The following is a 17,531-nucleotide window of genomic DNA, read 5'->3' as shown; positions in this document are numbered from 1 at the left end:
AGATCGTGGTCCCAGCGTGCTGGGATCCAGTCGTGCATCAGGCTCCTTGCTTAGTATCCCTACTAATCCCTGCTTTTCCCTCTGCCTGCCCCTCCCCCTGCTTGTGCTCGCTTTCTCTCTCTCTCTCTCTTAAATAGATAAATGTTAAAAATCTTTTAAAATTCCAAACCTGAATCTTTGGAGGAAAAATGCAGCAAACCCCTATATACCTGTCAACTTAGCTTCACCAACTGGTAACGTTAACGCAGTTTGCTTTTAAGGACATGACACAGAAATTGCCTACGTCACTTTCACTCTTGTTCATTGGTAATAAGTTTGGCATACACCCTCAATTGCTGCAAGGGAGGCTGAGACATACAGCCTGCCTTAATAGCTATCTGCTTGCTGTAGGGGGAGGGGTTCTGTTACTACAGGAAGATGTGATAAAGCAGTTATTGGATGAGGAGAAGAAAGATTTGTGGGACAATAGACAAATCTGACACATTGACCCCTTAAATCTTGTAACCTCTTGGAAGTAGATTCTGGAAAGATCTGAGCTAAAATTGCAGCCCATCTCTGGAAAGTATATAGGACTTAAAAGTGCATTTTACACACCTACCGCATTGTTGACAACTGTTCTGCCTTCATTTATCTTGCTGTACTGTGTGGATCTTTTTAATCAATCTTAATTTTTTTTTGCAACAAGTTTAATTGGAAAGTAATTGAATAATGACACACTAAATATGATTGTGTGGAGTCCTCAGAATGTTACAAATGGGCCCAAACACAGTTCACTACAGCATCTTTGCTTACAATGGCATGTTTGTAGACCTTAAACATGTAGCACTGCCAAGCTTTAAAGAGTATTAGATCTATTTTCATTTTGTTCAAGTGTTATTCTCCGCTTTCTTTAAAAAACAGGAACTTACAGAAACTGTTACAGAAAGGAAATATACAGGTTGCTTTGTATAAATCAAGATTCCATCCGCCTCTACACATCACATTATGAAGACAACAATAGATTTTTCCTCGTTGTTTTATATTGCCTTGTTACTTTTTTAAAAAATATTTTATTTATTTGAGAGAGAGTGAGTGAGAGAGAGCACAAGTGGAAGGTGGGGGAAGGGGCAGAGTGAGGGGGAGAAGGCGGGGCTCCGGGCTGAACAGGGCGTGGGAAGTGGGAAGTGGGGCTGGATGGCAGGACCCTGGGATCATGACCCCAAGGAAAGGCAGTCGCTTAACCGACTGAGCCATCTAGGCGCCCCACATCACTTTTGATCTGTTTATTCCAATTACTTTGAAAACTTCTCATCTCTTCACTTTTTCCTTTTCAAAATGTTAAAAAGAATATGCTTTTAACTTTTCTGAGATAGTGTTATTTTATTTACTTTTGATTTGTGATAGTTTATTCTCTTGGATATGAATTAAATCCTTTTAAGGTGGATCCTTTTAGCCTTCGACTGTAAGCAGATCATTCTTATTCCATCCTTTGGCAGCGTGGACCACTTTTTTGTGAAGGCAAAGCAAAAATTACTGTTTGAAGTTACTATCACATGTTGCTCAACACGGGTTCCCTACTATACAGAACTTGGGTTCGATCTTGTGCTACAGACCCTCCTGCACCTTGAGTGCGACCGACCCCTACCCACTGGCACGGCGACAGCCCTCCACAGCCTTTGTGCGGAGAGAACTGGCTGTCGGCCGCGTCCACGCCGCCACACTTCCCGGGCTCGACGCCCGCCAGGCGCCAGGGATGGAAAAGCCCGAGGCCCAAGCGAGGGGAGCGTCAGCCCAGGCAGGACTGGAAGGCGGGGAGCAATCCCCGTCTCGGAAGCCCCCGCTCTGCGTATGGGACACTCAGAAGGGCGCCCACGTCCGGCCGCGGGACCTCATCCGAGGCCTGCCCGGTGGTAAGATGGCGGCGGCGGCCTCGGGCAGCGGCGGCGTCAGGCAGCAGCGGCGGCATCCCACGTGGGGACCGGTGGCCAATGGGCTTCCGGCCTGTGCCGCCCTCCCGGAGCGGGAGGCGGAAGTGCCGCGGGCCGCCGCCTCCGTCCCGGCTGCGGCCCCTGCCGGTTACATAACTCGTTTCGGGCTCCGCGCGGCCCCACTTTTCGGCAGCCCACGACCCCAGGATGCTTTGAGCCCCACGACGGCGTCCGCTGCCGCCGGCTCCGGTCCGAGGTGAGGTTCCCCCGGCTCCGGCCTGCGGTGGGGCTGGGGTCGTGAGGGAGGGGGGAGCCTCCCGGACCTGAGCCGGCCCGGGGAGGCGGGGGCCCGAAGGGTGCGGGACGGCCGGGGCGGGACCCAAGCTTCTGGGTGCCCAGACGTGTCCGCGGGGTGACGAGGGGGTCGCGGAGCTCGCGCCGGCCGATGCTGAGGGGGGCGTCCGCCGGGCGAGGACGGACGCGCTTTCCCGCACCTTCTCCCGCCCCTGTGCCCCCTTTGCCTGAGCGCCTCCCGGCCAGGCCCCAAGACGAGTTGGTGGGGGAAATTTGGGACCAGAGGTCAGACTGCCCCTCGTTTCTCTCCGAGTCGCCCTCCTGCGGAAGGGCCTCTCCTTTTCACAGGTCAGCGGTTCTCTTGACCTGCCTTTGCTTTGGTACTTGTTGCGCGGATTGTAGTTATTTGCCGACTTGGTTGCCCTCCTGTGAACCCTTGAAAGCTTGGGGCTCTGTCTTCGTCGTCTCTGACTCTTTCGTCCTCAGCCGTACCTTTTGGTTTTAAAGACAGGTGAATTCCTTACGTTTCTGGTAGTTTGCAGACTGGCCATGTAGACCCTACCAGAGCTCTGACCTCCTCCACCAGAACGGGCGCTTCTCAAGGAGCCTGGGGAGCCTGTAGCTCTCGTGGTGTGTCCCCGTGAGAATATCGTGAGGGAGGCTGTGGGCCTTCTCTGGACCACTGACCACACATACCTTTATGCCCAGCGGGTGCCAGAGCCCAGGACCTGGAGTTATTCTGCAATGAACGTGGACATGGGCAGCTTCATTGATCTGTTTCACTCTGTCAAGTCCTGAGCCATAAGATTTTGTTACTCACTTGTCCCGAAGGAAAAGGATAGCAGCCCCACGCACTCACTCCCTGTGGTGCCCGAGTGGTTGTTAATTGGGAGTGTCAGAACTGGAGAGGACATTGCTGATTGCGGAAGTGTCACCAGCGGACTTAAGGCAGAAATATCTAGTTAATGATTAATTGAGTGATCTAGGAAAGGTCGGTGATTCCAGGTCATCTACAGAAATACCACAATCCCTGTGACACCTTGTGATGTAGAGATGTGAGAAGTTATTGGTTCGGCCCGCAGACAGGAAGGAGGGGAGTCTTGAGCATCATTGAATTAAAAGGGGCTGGAACAAAAACAAATTCTGTGTCTCTCATGAAAATCTCTGAATTGCCTTAAGTTTGGAGAAGAATGGAATAAACACTAGAAGAAACTCAGGGGTGGCTGAAATGTAAGTCCTGGTCATCTTTTCGAGTGGACAGATCAGTCATGGCAGTGCACACAGGTCTTCACTTAACCCTGTTTTAGATTCTATATCTGTAGGAATCAGCGTGCAGATCGGCCCTGGAGAATGCAGTGTGCCTGAGCTTCTTCTCCATTGGGCCACAGTTTGCTACAATTCCATCTCACTGAGCTTGCACGCTCAGTGCACGCTGGGATTCTGTGAAGACAGTTAAAACCTGTACAAAACAAAGTCAAGGCATGGTGTGGTGTTGACAGGCCAGAATAGAAAGTACAAGCATGTTTTTAAAAGGTCCGTGTGTAGCTTTTGCCTCTCTGTAACTTGCAGGACTTTGTCATCTGTGTTTTATCCACACACACTCAAAGGCTTCAGATAGGACTTGAAGTTGCTTGGGAGCAGCATGCCTCAGTCTGGGATGGAAGAAAATTCCTGGATGTTAGGAGATGTGTGAGATAAAGAACACTTACCCCTGAACTGGGGTGACACTGTCATTGCTGACTGGGTACTCATCTCCAGGCCTGTCTGAGCCTCCGCGTACTGTTAGCAGCATTTTGGTTTCTGGCAACCTGAGGTGTGTTTAGACCAGATGGACACAGCATCCTTACACGGCAGCAGCCACAAGTAACACAGTGTAGGGGAGAATCCTGCGAGCTCTGAATTTAGGCTGGCGCATGTCTTCGCAGTGCTGAAATAGCCTGGGGCTCTCAAGTGTTGGTGACAGCTCTCCTACCTGAATAGAGAGCTGGCTGCCTGTCAGGCAGTGTCTTCTCTTAAATCGTGGCTCCTCTGTGTCTAAGTTTTATCTCCATTATCTTCCCTCGACATCTCTTTCTGGAAGGAATCCACGAAGCCCTCATGGTTTCTCATCACCGTTCCTTGTTTGCGGCAAGCAAGCTTAAGGTCTAGATTCCGTGTCAAAGCTGGTCTTGCGTCTGCCTGTGTGCGTTGCTTTCAGGTAAATGCTGATCTGCAAATAAGGCTGCACCTCATGGGTCTCTTTCTGGCCAAGTTCAGATGCTGATTTTTTTCTTCCACCAAGTATTTGTAAGTGTCTCTGATAATGTCAAGATCAGGTCTCCTTCCCTAAATGTCATTCTTTCTTAGCATGACCTCTGATAGGAGCCAGCCGTCAGGCCAGTTCTGAGTCAGCAGAAGTCCTTCCACCGCTGGTGAGAGACCCATGCATTGGAAAGCCCAATGAGCGAAGAGTAGGTTAGTATTTTGCTGTGAATCCTAAGGCATTTGCTCAGTGCTCGTGGAATGATAGGAAGGAGGTCTGAACAGGGAGCCAGGGCTTTCTGCAGGAAGTGGTTTGGGGTCCAGGTCAACAGTTGAATGAGGCTCCCAGGAGCCTGAGTGCCCCTTTGCGGAGGCCAGCAGACGTGCGGCAGTCAGCCAAGGCAGCCACAGCGCTGAACTGAGCCCGATGGTCAGGTAGAGAAGGAGGAATAGCACATGAGGGCTGGTCTCTTGTTCGTCCTGTCAGCGTCTCAGACTCCCCATCTCTTCACCTGAGATCAGCTTCCTGCTCCCGCAGGACCCACGTCCTGGAAGGTGGTGGAACTACCTATGAATGTGACAGTGTGGACATTATTAAATGTGTCTTTAGATAGTGAGAACGAGTACCCATTTTGCCCCCAAATGGGCTCTTAGTGCCAGCTTTTACCCCATGGCCTTGGAATAGCATGGCATTTTGTGTACGAATGCAAGAAAAAACCTTCTAAAGACAGATTGACAGTTGTAAGAAGCAAAGAGGAGGTGCTTGTGGAAGGGGACACAGGACAACTGTCTGAGAAAGTCTTTGCTCCCTTTGCTTCCGTAGGAACATCAGAGAAAAGTATTTTGTCATCGTTAACAAACCGCATTAAATAAAAAATTCTTCCAGTTCTATCTCTTGTTGAATAGTTACTGTTGTTAAAAATCAAATCACTTTCCTCTTTTTTTTATTTCCTGAATTCCTGAAATATGATCTATTTGGGCAGCAAAGCATTGAAATTTGAGCCCATCTTGAAAATGACCGAGAAGAAAGCAGTTTCATTATATAAAACAGCTTGTAGGAAATTGCCCCTGAGGTACGAAGAAGAATTCTTATGTTGGTGCGGTAATGTTTACACCTTTTCTGTAGTGTTCCTGGGGGTGTGCTGGTGGGTACTTGCTTCAGTTTTGTTTCTTTCTCAAACCACTCCTCTCTTTAAACTCTTCAGAAGGGCTTGCTGATTCAGAGGGTTGCTGCTCTTCCAGTTTGAGTTTCAGATGACTTTGTTTCTCCTCTGGCCTCCCGTTTGTAACACCTTCATTGAAGTGTGACCGCAGAGAAAAGTTCGCCACTCGACAAACGGTCATGGCGTGAGAGTACTGTGTACCCACTACCCCAAAGACCCTTCAGCCCCTTACCAGCCACGCCGTCTTCTATGTAACAACAACAACAAGTCATTAAGATTTTATTTATTTATTTGACAGAGAGAGCACGAGTGGGGCTGGCGGGGCTGCGGGAGGAGGAGAAGCCGCTTTCTGCTCAGCTGGGAGCCCAACACGGCTATATCCCAGGACCCTGGGTCATGACCTGAGCTGAGGGCAGACACTTAGCAGACTGAGCCACCCAGATGCCCCCCAAAATCATTTTCTCGTAGGAAATACCAGAAACACTAGCAGTCATTATACTGGGGTTGGGGGAGTGTGGGAATCTTAGTTTTGGTTTACGTTGCATGTGGCTTATTTTACTCTGAACATGTGTTCAGAGTAAAAAAAAAAAAAAAAGTTTACAAGAGCATTTCTCTCCTTCAAGAAAAGGAAAATGTTTTTAATCTTGCTTTACTTTTATTTTAAATAATCTCTGCACCCCACATGGGGCTCAAGCTCACCACACGGAGTTCAAGACTCATGACCCGGATGGAGACCTGAGCCAGCCAGGTGCCCAGGGAATGTTTTTGTAAAACCTTTTTTAAAATGGTCATTTAAAACTTGTAAATATTTTAAATTGGCTTTTATAAAGCCATTTGAAGAGTTGTTTAGTAATTACACGGAGCCCTTTACAATATGTTTACAAGTCTGTTTAGCTTCCTTAACCACAACTACCTCCATTTTGCTTCATTACAACTTTGAGCATCTGTTTCTGGTATCCGTGCACAAAATGCCACACTATCCCAGGGGTCTGGGATTGGAAAGTTAGCACTATGAGATACTATTTTGGGGCAGAATGGGTAATCGTTCTACTTATAAGTTGAAGAGACACTGTAAAACTTCCAAGTTGTTGCTAATTAAAAACAGCCCATGAGATAATTCTCATAAAAATGCATTCGTGATTTGCTCATACCACCTGAAAGTCTTTTTTTTTTTCCTGAGAACAAAAACAACTCGAGCTCACTTTAAAAAAAAAAAATAATAAGCTCAAATAATACAGAAATGAGTGTTGAACACAGACACCTGCTGTAATTCCGGAGGCAAATGCTGACAGGAGGTTAAATTAGTTTTTAAAAATATTAAGTTAGCCTCATGATCAAGTGTTAATTTATACCAAATTTGACCCAATTTCATAATTAACATCTCTTTGATTCTGAAGGATCTTAAGTGCAAAGCCAGAGAAGTGGAGATTAAAAACCCAGCTGGAAACGTGGAAGAAAGGCAGGAGGCCTGGCCTGCTGGGGGGCAGCGGGGGAGCGTGGGGGGGGTGGGGAGCAGTCTCTGAAACCCAACTCCCCTATTGCTGTTCTTTTTACTTTGAAAGTGAGGAGCTGCCTGGTCCCTGTTACCCACTGTCCCCAGCAGGGCTGAGGGCTGTTCCGGCCACTGGAGTTCTGTGTGGGAGAACACACTCCTGGCTGGGTTTGAGCCCTAGACAAGGTCCAGTCTTGGCTGGTGGTCAGGACTGCAGATTATTACATATGTTTTTATTCCCAGCCCCTAAAAATCTGGCAACTTGTAGGTGGTTGTGTCGTTAAAGCGAGCTAGTTGACCTCTCCCTGGATCTGAACTGGGCGCTGTATTCTGGGTGCTCCTCGTCAGGTGGCCTCCAACCAAGACCCCAGCTTAAGAAGCGGAGGGGCAGGTGCGCTTCCTCCCCGCGCCAGGCCGTCCCGCATGCGCCCTGTGGGCTCCACGCCCTTGCTCTGTCTTTCGGTGCCAGCATTTGAGCTGGCACTGGAAGCTCCTCTGCACCCTCATGTTCTATTCTGGGAAGATGAGACGTGTCTGGAACTTTCCAGCAAGGGGTACCATGGTATCTGCTCGTGGCTCCATGTCTCTGGCCCCTGGTTCCAGTGTCCCCTTTTTCTCCCAGCTCATATTCTTGTCCAATCTTCCTCTTCGTCCTTGTCTTACCCCAGACCTAGGCTCTCCTTCTGACACTGGCCAAGTAAGGCCACAAAAGGCAAAGAGGCCTTAGGCAGCCTGCCCACAATCCAGGCCTTTGTCTGTGTGGAAATTCGCTGGCTCCAGTGCTGTGATGCGGGTCCTGAGAACAACCAGGGAATCTGTCCCAACTGTGCTGAGCAGCGTTGAGTGCAGATGCCTTCCCAGGGAGCATCGGGTTTGCAGGTGGCACACGTGCGCAGTGGTCTCCGCGTATGCCCTCTGCATCTGGTCATTTTACCTAGGATGTGCAGCAAAACAAAATAGAAAAATAAATTTAAAACAAAATGAGATCTGTGTCATCTTGAGGCACAATGTAAAGCTTAAGGTCAGAGCTCCAAAATGCTAGATGTCCTCCTTGTGCTGCACGGAGGCCTTTGTCTTTGCCTTCTCACCCTCAAGAATCTGAAGGAAGGCCCAACTGTTAAGTGCAGGCACCCCAAGTTCACCGGCCCCTGGCAGAAAACTTGGCACCTGACTGGTGTTTACCATGCGGCCACCTGCTCAGATCTGAAGCAGAACCATATGTGTGACGACCATTGAAGGAGACATAGCATATCACCATCGCCCTGGCAAGTTGCCTTCTGCCCCTTCTCAGTGACCCTTACTGCATCTACTTTCTGATTTCTGTCACTTTTGATTCCTTTAGCCAGTTTTAGAATGTCCTACAAACGGAATCCTCCAGTATGATCAATTTGTGTTTGATCTTTTTTTTTAAATTTGATAGAGATCACAAGTAGGCAGAGAGGCAGGCAGATTGGGGGGTGGGGAAGCAGGCTCCCCGCTGTTCAGAGAGCCCGATGTGGGCTCGATCCCAGGACCCTGAGATCACGACCCGAGCTGAAGGCAGAGGCTTATCCCACCGAGCCACCCAGGCGCTCCTGTCAATTCGTGTTTGAAGAGAAGCGTCTGTAAGAATTACAGGCTCCCCTCAGAGCACGGTGAGGTAGGTTTAAAGAGGAAGGCTGTTTGGAGCCAGAGTGTGGGGTGCTTGTTTCTTGTCATCTTGTGAATTATTCATGTTGCTCCTACACTGAAGTTTCAGAAGGAGCCCAGGCTGCTGTGGAGACGCTCGCTCCCCCATGAGCAGCTGCCTGTTTGCACAGCTGAGCTATGAAGAGGGCTCCCTGTGTCCCTCAGTCTCCTTCGAGGCCTGCAGCCCATTTTACTGCTGTGCAAGGCAGGCTTCTGTCCCCATCCCTGGCTTAGTTTTCCTTTTGTCCCTCGTCCGTCCTAAAGGCAAGAGCTTAGAGCTCATTACTGTTGCATTTTCCAAGCAGATCAGCCTGACGTCTGCAGAATTGCACATTCCCGAGATCCCTGGGTCTGGTTCTCGGGCCGTGGGTGAGCGTGTGCTCATCTTCCCTTGGGCCTCACCTGAGAAGAAGCCTGGTGTTCGGGGAAAGACCAGGGTGGTCCTTCATTGTGGGTGAAGGGAGCTCAGGCTTCGAGAAAGGGACGGACTCAGTTGTGAGCGTCAGAGGGTTGGGGAGGGCAGTCCTGACGGAGGCTGCTGGCTTCCGAGGCGGGGAAGCTGTTGGTGCTTTGTCGTGGGTGTGCTGGAGCAGATGCGGGGCCGACGACAGGCACAGCGGATGGAGCAGGAAGGTGGCAGCACATGGGGCGCTGCAGGTAGTGGTGTGGAAGGGGAACAGGTGGCGGGAAGGCGTGTCCGAGAGAGGGGGTGCACAGTACCCAGAGCGGGTGTGTGGGCAGGAGGAGCTGTGGGGCTGGGCTGTTTGGAAGAGGCCATCTCGTTTCATCTTCTCAGCGACAGAATAAAGCAGAAGCATATACAGGACCGATGTCTCAGTGGTCACAGTGACCCCAGCATCCTGGTAGGGTCTGAGAGCACAGGGAGGACTTAGCACCCATAGCCTAAGTGGAGGGTGGCTTACCTCGGCTGGGAGAAAGGACCCTTTGAACCAGTGCAAGTGAAAGAAGAAAAGGAAGGGAAGGTTCTAGGAGTGATAGAGTGTGCACTGTGGTCATGGCAGGCCTGAATACCGGATGTCTGATGAGGGCAAGAGTAGAGGCCAGAGCACCTCCCAAGACATTAAGAGGAGGGGGTGCTTTTTAAAATTTGCATGTGGCTTGTATGAGACCAAGAAGCAGTGTCTTTGAAGAAGGAAGAGGCCCTATGGACCTGGGGTGTCAGGGCTCAAAGTGGGGGGGCCCAGGAATAGGGTTGTTCCAGCCTCCTTTGGGGTGGGAGTGGAGGGCCCTGTGGGCCTCATGACAGTGCCGGGAAACCCCTCCAGGAAGTGGAATGATCCATTCTCAGCCCCCGGATTCTGAATCCCCAGCACTTAGCAGTGGAGGGGAGATGAAAAGTGTTCCTGTGCATACTGGGGACATCTTGGTGGCTTTTCCTCCATTTCACTCTGTCCCTCTGGCTGAGCATGTGGAGACAGTGCCCAGGTGTCCAGACATCAGCCCTTCCCGCCACCTGGAAATTCTCAGGGAAAAGTGGCCTTTCGTACAGGGATAGGGCGTCATTTCAGCACAGAAAGAAGAGGTTTGCAGACAGCCTCCTGAGGATGAGGCTGGGGAAGGAGAAAGGGTAGAGCCGGTGAGCAGACAGCCCTTCATTTGGATCTTGGAGAATGTGGTTTCTGTCCCTCCTTGAATTACTTCTCTCAACCACCCCGCCCCCTCAGAGGCCAAGGGCAGGATGCAGACCCAGGAAACCCAGGCAAGAATTCTCAGAGTAGCATGAACCTTTGCAGCTTCATGTTTTAACTTCAAAGTCTAAGCGAACTTTGGGTTCCCTGTACAACGTGCCCCTGCTGTCTTATTGTAGTTGAGTCTGTGTCTTCGTAGGGAAATATCCCGAGAGGTGGCTTGCATGTCTGAAGCTCCAGTGCTAGCACCCAAGGGCTCGGAATGGAGGCCAGGATGGGGGTGCGGCTGTGCTCTGGCTTCACCCGCTGGCCGCTCCTCTCTAGTGAATCATCAGGATTCTTGTCCCGTCAGCCGTAAGAGTAGCCCGTAGCCATAGGAGACTGGCACATGGTGGAAGGTTCTAGATGGTAAGTGGGGGATTCCTACATGTACCAGAGGTGGGTCCCCTGGCCTGCTCCCTGTCTGTGAACCATCCGCCACACCAGCATCTCACATGCCCTGCCACCCTCTCTGTAAACTTGGTCTCTGACGCCAGTGTTTCCTGTGGGACCCACACCAGGTTCTCCCTTTCCCTGCCTTCCTTTCCTTTCTCTGCCTGCTGTCAGTTGGGCTGGGACAGACTCACACTATAAATTCTGCATTTCCCCCTTAGTTAAAAGTGACTTGTTTCTATTTTTAAACCAAGGCTTTTGAAACCATGGAAGCCCATTTAATAGGGATGTGAGATTCCACAAACAGCGGTGCATCTGGGAGCCCAGTGTTTACTTGAACATGAGATAGGGAACAAATCCTGTCCCTTTGGTCAAGAGCCTGTCCCAAGGATACTAGGGAAAAATTTATGACTCTTGGATGAGATGCTCATTTATTATAGGTCTCCTTTTGCTATCAGGCTCAACATACAGGGTTTTTAAAAACTTTTAAAATCAGCTTCATTGAAGTTTAGTATACATACGACAGAATGCACCTAGTGAGTTTTAACCATCTGTGTGTGTAACCACCACCACTGTCTACACAGAGAACATCCCGTCCCCTCAGGACGTGCTCCACGCCCAGCCCTCGCTCCCTGGCTCCTCGGATGCCCGGGGCCGGCCTGTGACCGTCCGGACCCTGACTGCTGGCTAATGTTGCCGGGTGCCCGTACTCGTTCTGTGCCTGGTGCTGGCGGGTCTGCTGAGCGCGCGTCCGCGGCGTCCTGTCCTGCCGCGCTTTTCCGCGGGAGCTCGGATCGCGTGGGCCGTTGAGCGGGAGCGCGGAGGGGCACAGCCGGTGGGGCTCTGCAGCTCTGCCGAGAGCGAGGGCAGACAGTCGTGGCACCCCATTTCTCGAGCTGGCTTGAGCCCGTCTCACAGCAGATGAGCAGTCTGGAGAGCCGTTCCTGGAAAGAGGAGGACATGGAGTTTCCTGGCACCAGTCAAATCCTGGGGCCGCAGGCTGATTTCAGATTCCTCTGGTGATTTGCGGTTTGTGTTGATTTCTCAGCTGGGGTTGGGGGGGAGTCTGAGCGTGATCTTTACTTTCTCAAAGGCATTTTCAGTTGCTACCCTGTGAAGACTCATAGACAGCACAGACATTCTTGGCTAAGAATTGATAACTTCCTCTGATCACTTCTCACGCAGTGTGACAGATTTTTTTTCCTTTGAGTATGAAGTAATTAAAATTGATCCAAATCTGGACTAAACTACCAGGTGGGCCTTGGTGGGCTGGTGGTTCCTCATCTCTGAGTCACCTGCCAAGCTCTCTGATCTTCAGCCTTGTCTTCCTAGGGCTCCCGCGCCCCGGCCCTGTTGGGGGGCACAGGTGCATGTGCGTGCTTGCACACACACAAACACACACACACACGCCCCACACCCCAGGTGGCAGGGTCCAGGCTAGCCTCCCATGGGCACCAGCGTGGGTCTCTGCAATTACTTCGCAGGCTACAAACCTTCTGGTTCTTTCTGGAATCTACTGTGACTGTCTTCAGAAGTAATTTTTTTTCATCCATTTGTTCACCAAAGAAACATTCACTCTCAGGATTTGTTTTGTTTTGTTTTTAACAGCTTTAATGAGCTGTGATCCACAGGCTCACAGGCTGTGCGACTCACCCATGCGGAGTGCACCTCGGAGTGCACCGTTCTCTCAGCACTCCTGCTGTATTCACAGAGCTGTGCACCCGTCGCCACATGCGGTTTCAGGACATTTCTACCGCTCTCCAAAGAAACCCCACATCCGTAGCCACTACCCCTCCACCCCCCCCAGTCTGCTGTCTCCAGCAAGCACTCGCTTACTGTCTGGCCGGATTTGCCGGCTCTGGACATTTCATGTAACTAGAATCATAAGATACGTGGCCTTTTGAGTCTGACTTCTGTCGCCCAGCGTCTCATTTTCAGCGTTCATCCACGTGGTGGCAGGTGTAGTTTGAGTGTGCCCCGCAGTTCATTGATTCGGTCATCGCTGACAGTCCGTCGTGGACTCCCACTCTTGCCCAGTGCGGAAGCGGGATGGTGTGCTTGCTGGACTGTTGAGGATTTTTGGAGATCGTCCTGTTTGGCTACTTGGATTGGCAGGTGGTGATGTGTCTGGGCTTGTCCACCAGGGTTTTCCCTGAAGACCGTTGCAACAGGGAGTTCAGGACCCTTGTCCCCGGAACCTTCTCTGGAAACACTGCACTGAGGGGCAGGGCTTGGCCTTTGATGATGTAGGGTTGTGGACTTCGACCCAGGAGCTCCAGGTTTCAGCAGGGACTTTCTGCATGTCCCCGTTTTCTGGGCCCTGAAGGGGAGGGGCGTGGGGAGGGCGTTGCCCTCAGCTGGCCCTGTGGTTGGGAGTTAGCATCTCGGGCAGCTTCAGGCCGGCTCCTAAAACAGTGCCCTGTGTCCCGTTGCTCCTTAAAGCATCAGTGGAGTTTGACGTTTGATTAACTTCGGTCCTGAGCAGTGTTTCCTGAACCCATAACCCTCTGAACTAGGCGCCTAAGAGCCCCTGGGATCCAGAGTGCAGGTCCTCCAACCAGCCGCAGTTTGCCGAGAGCTCACTCTTCCAGGGCAGAGGTGGGCGGAGGCTGGCGTGGCTGCCCCAGTGGGTGGCACTGCTTCCCAGAGCTCGGGGTGCAGGATGCCAGCGTCGTTTACATCAGTCACCTGGCCAGCCTGCCCTCTCTCTCCCAAACTCAGCCTCTGTGGGAAAGTTTGGTGGGTGGTTGATTGGTTGGTTTTTAATTGGGAACTTTTTTTTTTTAGAGAGAAATGCACTTTTTTTTTAAAGGTTTTATTTATTTGTGAGAGAGAGAGAGCGCGCACAAGCTGGCAGAGGGGCGGAGAGAGAAGCAGACTCCACGCTGCGCAGGGAGCCCGATGGGGAACTCCATCCCAGGACTGTGGGATGATGGCCTGAGCCAAAGGCAAACGCTTAGAAAGAGCCACCTGGGCGCCCCAGGAACACTTTCAAACACCCATTTGGCATACCTTTCATCCCACTTGACAGTTATTAACATTCAGGCATTTTTGCTCCAACTAAATGAAGTTACAGGAGGTTCTGTCATTTCGTCTCTACATATCCAGTGTACATCTCTTCAAGAGTACGGACGTTTTCCACACAAGCACAGTGCTGTTCTCGTATCTGAGAAGATAAACGAAGCCATTGGTTGTTGATTTTAGTAATTTTTTTGTGTGTATGTTGTGCCAGAGAACTGTTTTTTAAAGTATCAGAGTCATCTCTCTCTCTCTCTCTCTCTCTCTCTCTCTCTCAAATAAATAAAATCTTTTTTAAAAGATCGGGGGGGCACCTGAGTGGCTCAGTCAGTTAAGCATCTGCCTTTGACTGAGGTCATGATCTCTGGGTCTTGGGACCAAGTCCCATATAGGGCTCTCTGCTCAACAGGGAGCCTGCTTCTCACTCTCCCTTTTCCCCTCCCCCTGCTTGTGCACTCGATCTCTCTAAAATAAATAAAATATTTAAAAAAAAATAAGAATAAGGTGTCAGAGGTAAACTGTGTGGATTCAGAACTTGGCTGAGGGGGTTGGGGATAGGGCCTCCTTCCAGTTTAAGTGAGACTGAACTGGTTTGGTGCCTCCAACACTGAACCAGCAGCTGAGAACCACCTGTTAGGAGTCAGAGCTAAGATACTTAGGACATCAATGTTAAAGGTCAAGGAAATATCCCTGGACTGGCCAGACCGTGCTGGTCACCAGTGGGCGGGCACCAGCAGCCCACACTAATGGGCACTTCCCCTTCAGTTCCCAGCCCTCTGCCATCTGCAGCTGGTGCCAGCCTCGGCCCTGCCCTGTGGGGCCCGACTATCTCTATTTTAGAGGGGACTCAGAGACTGGCTGTGAAGGGTGAGCCAGAGATAAGGCCAGGCTCGGTGTCTGAACCCATCCCTTGTGTGGCAGAAGGGAGGGTTACCCTAGCTTTGGGCGTTGTGCAGAAACCTCCAGGGGAGCGGCACTTTGTACCTGAATGCGAAGTGCCAGGGTCCATCCTGCTCTTGGTGCGTGAGCCCCTCTAACCCATACACTAAAGTTCTCTGGGACAAAACAGCCCTTTGCCCTGGATGACTGGGGAACCACATCCTTTCCAGTGACCACTATGATATATTTTGGACAGAGATGACTCCTAAAATTCAGGACTCGCCAGTTTTGGTCCCATTTCCCAGGAGGTGGCTGGCCCCTTGAGAGTCATGAGGTCCCTTAAGGTCACACCAGAATGTTCTGGGCCACAGGCCGCGTCCTGGATACCAGCAGGGATGTGGGCTGGAGTGGGCAGCCACAGATGGGGATGCTGAGCCCTGGAATGGCCCAGCTGTTCAGGAACCAAATAGCGGAGCTGTTGTTGACCCAACAGGGTTTTGTTTTTGAAGGTGCATCTCAAGAAAGAAGAAAGAAAAGCGACATGGGCTGATGAGATTTGCCTAGACGGAGGATAGTTTCTATGGTTTGGTTGGTGTTTCCGTTTTGTTTTGTGTTTGGAACTAAGAACTCAGACAAATACAGTCCAGCAGCTGCGGATGCCCGATGCCCGCAGGCCTCTCCCTTCAGCTTTTGTGATGGCCGTGTCCCTTGTTTTGTCAACGCCGCTGGCTGCCTCCGCCCTGTCCAGAAAGAGGCTTTTGCCTGGGTCAGCCTGGCTTCCAGGGGTTCCAGCCAGATCCTGTATCCAGAGCCCAGCTCCATCCCCTTTCAGTGATCGGTGTCCAGAGGGCTCCTTTCTAAGTGGAGGTGGTGCCCCAGCAGCTGGCTGAGCCTGGACCTTTGGGGGCCACCAGGTCGGAAGCAGCTGAACAAACCTTGTCCTGATGAACATCCAGTTCTATCTCCCGAGAGCCATGGGGTAGGGCACCTCGCGCTGTGGGGAGGGCCACAGGAGGGGTCCACGCCATGGAGACCCCACACAGGCAGTGCACTTGGCTGAAAACATGGAGGGAGGGGGAGGAGGCAGGTCCCCACTTGTTTCAGCTGTTGAGCCGGTGCTCTGTACGGGGACGTGGCAGGGCGGCATGGTCCCCACCCCTGGGAGTTTGGCTTGTGCTGGAAAGACAGAACCCAATGTGGCCTCAGAGCCACGGAGCTCCTGCAGTGCATCTACCTCCTCCTGCCCTCGGCTGGCCCTTGGCCCGACTGCTCGACAGCACATGGTCGGGGGGGCCGCCCGCCCAGCCAGCCCTCGCAGGAAGCCTCTTGCTGAGTAGAGCCTTGCTGGGGTCGTGTCCAGGGCTTAGAGGCTGAGCAGCTGCTCCCCCTCCCAATCCCAGCAGTCAAGCCTCGGGTGGATTTCAGCCCCTGGCAGCTGGCACATTAGGACACGTCCTTCCTGGGGACCCTCCCGGAAACACCTGCGGTCTCACAGGAACCGGGCACTAACGATGCCAGGGCAGTCAGTGCGGGTGACCTTGAAGGCTTGTCCAGGCACTTAACTTGGGCTGGTTGAGTGGTCAGGACTGAGCATCGGGGCCCCTAGACCTTTGGGTGTTATGCCCGATTTTTCACATCCGAGAGACCACCAAAGAGCCAAGCACCGATGCAGTCACACGAGGCTTTATTTGACAAGCTTAAGCTTGGGCCCAAGTATACCCGACACAGCAGAGTAGGGACTTGGACCCCAAGCCAGATTACAGTCAGAGTTTTTAAAAGCAGAGTAGGGGTGGACTCAGCGGTGGGTGAGGACAAAGGGGGTGTTCAGAAGGGCTATCAGACAGATATTATTTATTTATTTATTTATTTATTTTATTTGAAAACAGGCGCCAGATGAACACTTAGGGTTGCTCACCGGAGCAGGATGTCTCCCGTAGTCTGGGGGCCAGATTATTAGCTGCAGTTCTGTCGCTTTGCTTCTGTCATGGGCACGTCTAGCTTTTGTGTGGGAAGAGTGGGCGCAGGCTTCGTTTTACTGCCTGGCAGTTAGAAGATAAAGAAGTACCAGTGTGATGGGCAGCACGCCGGCCAGAGGGAATGCTGCTGTATATGTCAGGATATTGAAGGCCTGGTTACTATCAAGCCAAGGCCGTTTTTCCCTTTAATGAGGCACTAGCATGAAGACAATTGGGAGTTTCCTGGTGGAATGTCAGATTCTTGCTATCAAGCGTCCTTGTTAGTGAGGATTTGGGTTTAGAGGAAATTTAACTTTATTTACTTTTCCTTCTACCTCAGCCTCCTTCAGTTTTGTTTATGGAGGGGAGGATGACATTAGGGCATAAGAAACTGGGTTATTTGTCTCTGGAAATTGGGCTAGACTCGAGGTGGGTATAGCCTTGTTTTTCTTGGCCTCCACACGGGCATTGCCAGGACTCTGTCGGTGCACACTCAGAGAACCGGTTTCTAGAGTAAACTCAGGTTGGTAGGTGACGACCAGCCTCTCCAGGGTCCCGCCACTAGCAACATTTGTTATGAAAAAGTTTGAACATGCAGAGAAGTTGAGTGTGTGGGCACTAAGTTCATGCATTGTGTGAATAGCATTGTGTCCTGTTTGCTTCTGAAGTAGTTGGATTCTTTTGAGCCATTTATTTTTTTTTAAATAGTCTTTATTTTTTTTTTAAGATTTTATTTATTTGACAGACAGAGATCACAAGTAGTAGGCAGAGAGGCAGACAGAGAGAGGAGGAAGCAGGCTCCCTGTGGAGCAGAGAGCCCGATGTGGGGCTCG

At 51.2% G+C, this 17,531-nt stretch overlaps 1 protein-coding gene across 1 annotated transcript in view; it reads left to right on the top strand.

Annotated features, from left to right (window-relative positions):
- Positions 1-2,042: 2,042 nt before the first annotated feature.
- Positions 2,043-17,531, top strand: part of LOC111156153 (N(alpha)-acetyltransferase 60, NatF catalytic subunit) — a 24,258-nt gene continuing 8,769 nt past the window's right edge. The window contains exon 1 of the mRNA XM_022516844.1: positions 2,043-2,163. The gene's annotated coding sequence lies outside the window, so the exon portion shown is untranslated. The remainder of the gene's footprint in view (positions 2,164-17,531) is intronic.

The sequence above is a fragment of the Enhydra lutris genome, unplaced genomic scaffold, assembly GCF_002288905.1.
Source record: "Enhydra lutris kenyoni isolate GAN:26980312 unplaced genomic scaffold, ASM228890v2 scaffoldscaffold45, whole genome shotgun sequence".
NCBI classification, from domain to species: Eukaryota; Metazoa; Chordata; class Mammalia; order Carnivora; family Mustelidae; genus Enhydra; species Enhydra lutris.
This window is presented reverse-complemented; position numbering and strand designations above follow the sequence as displayed.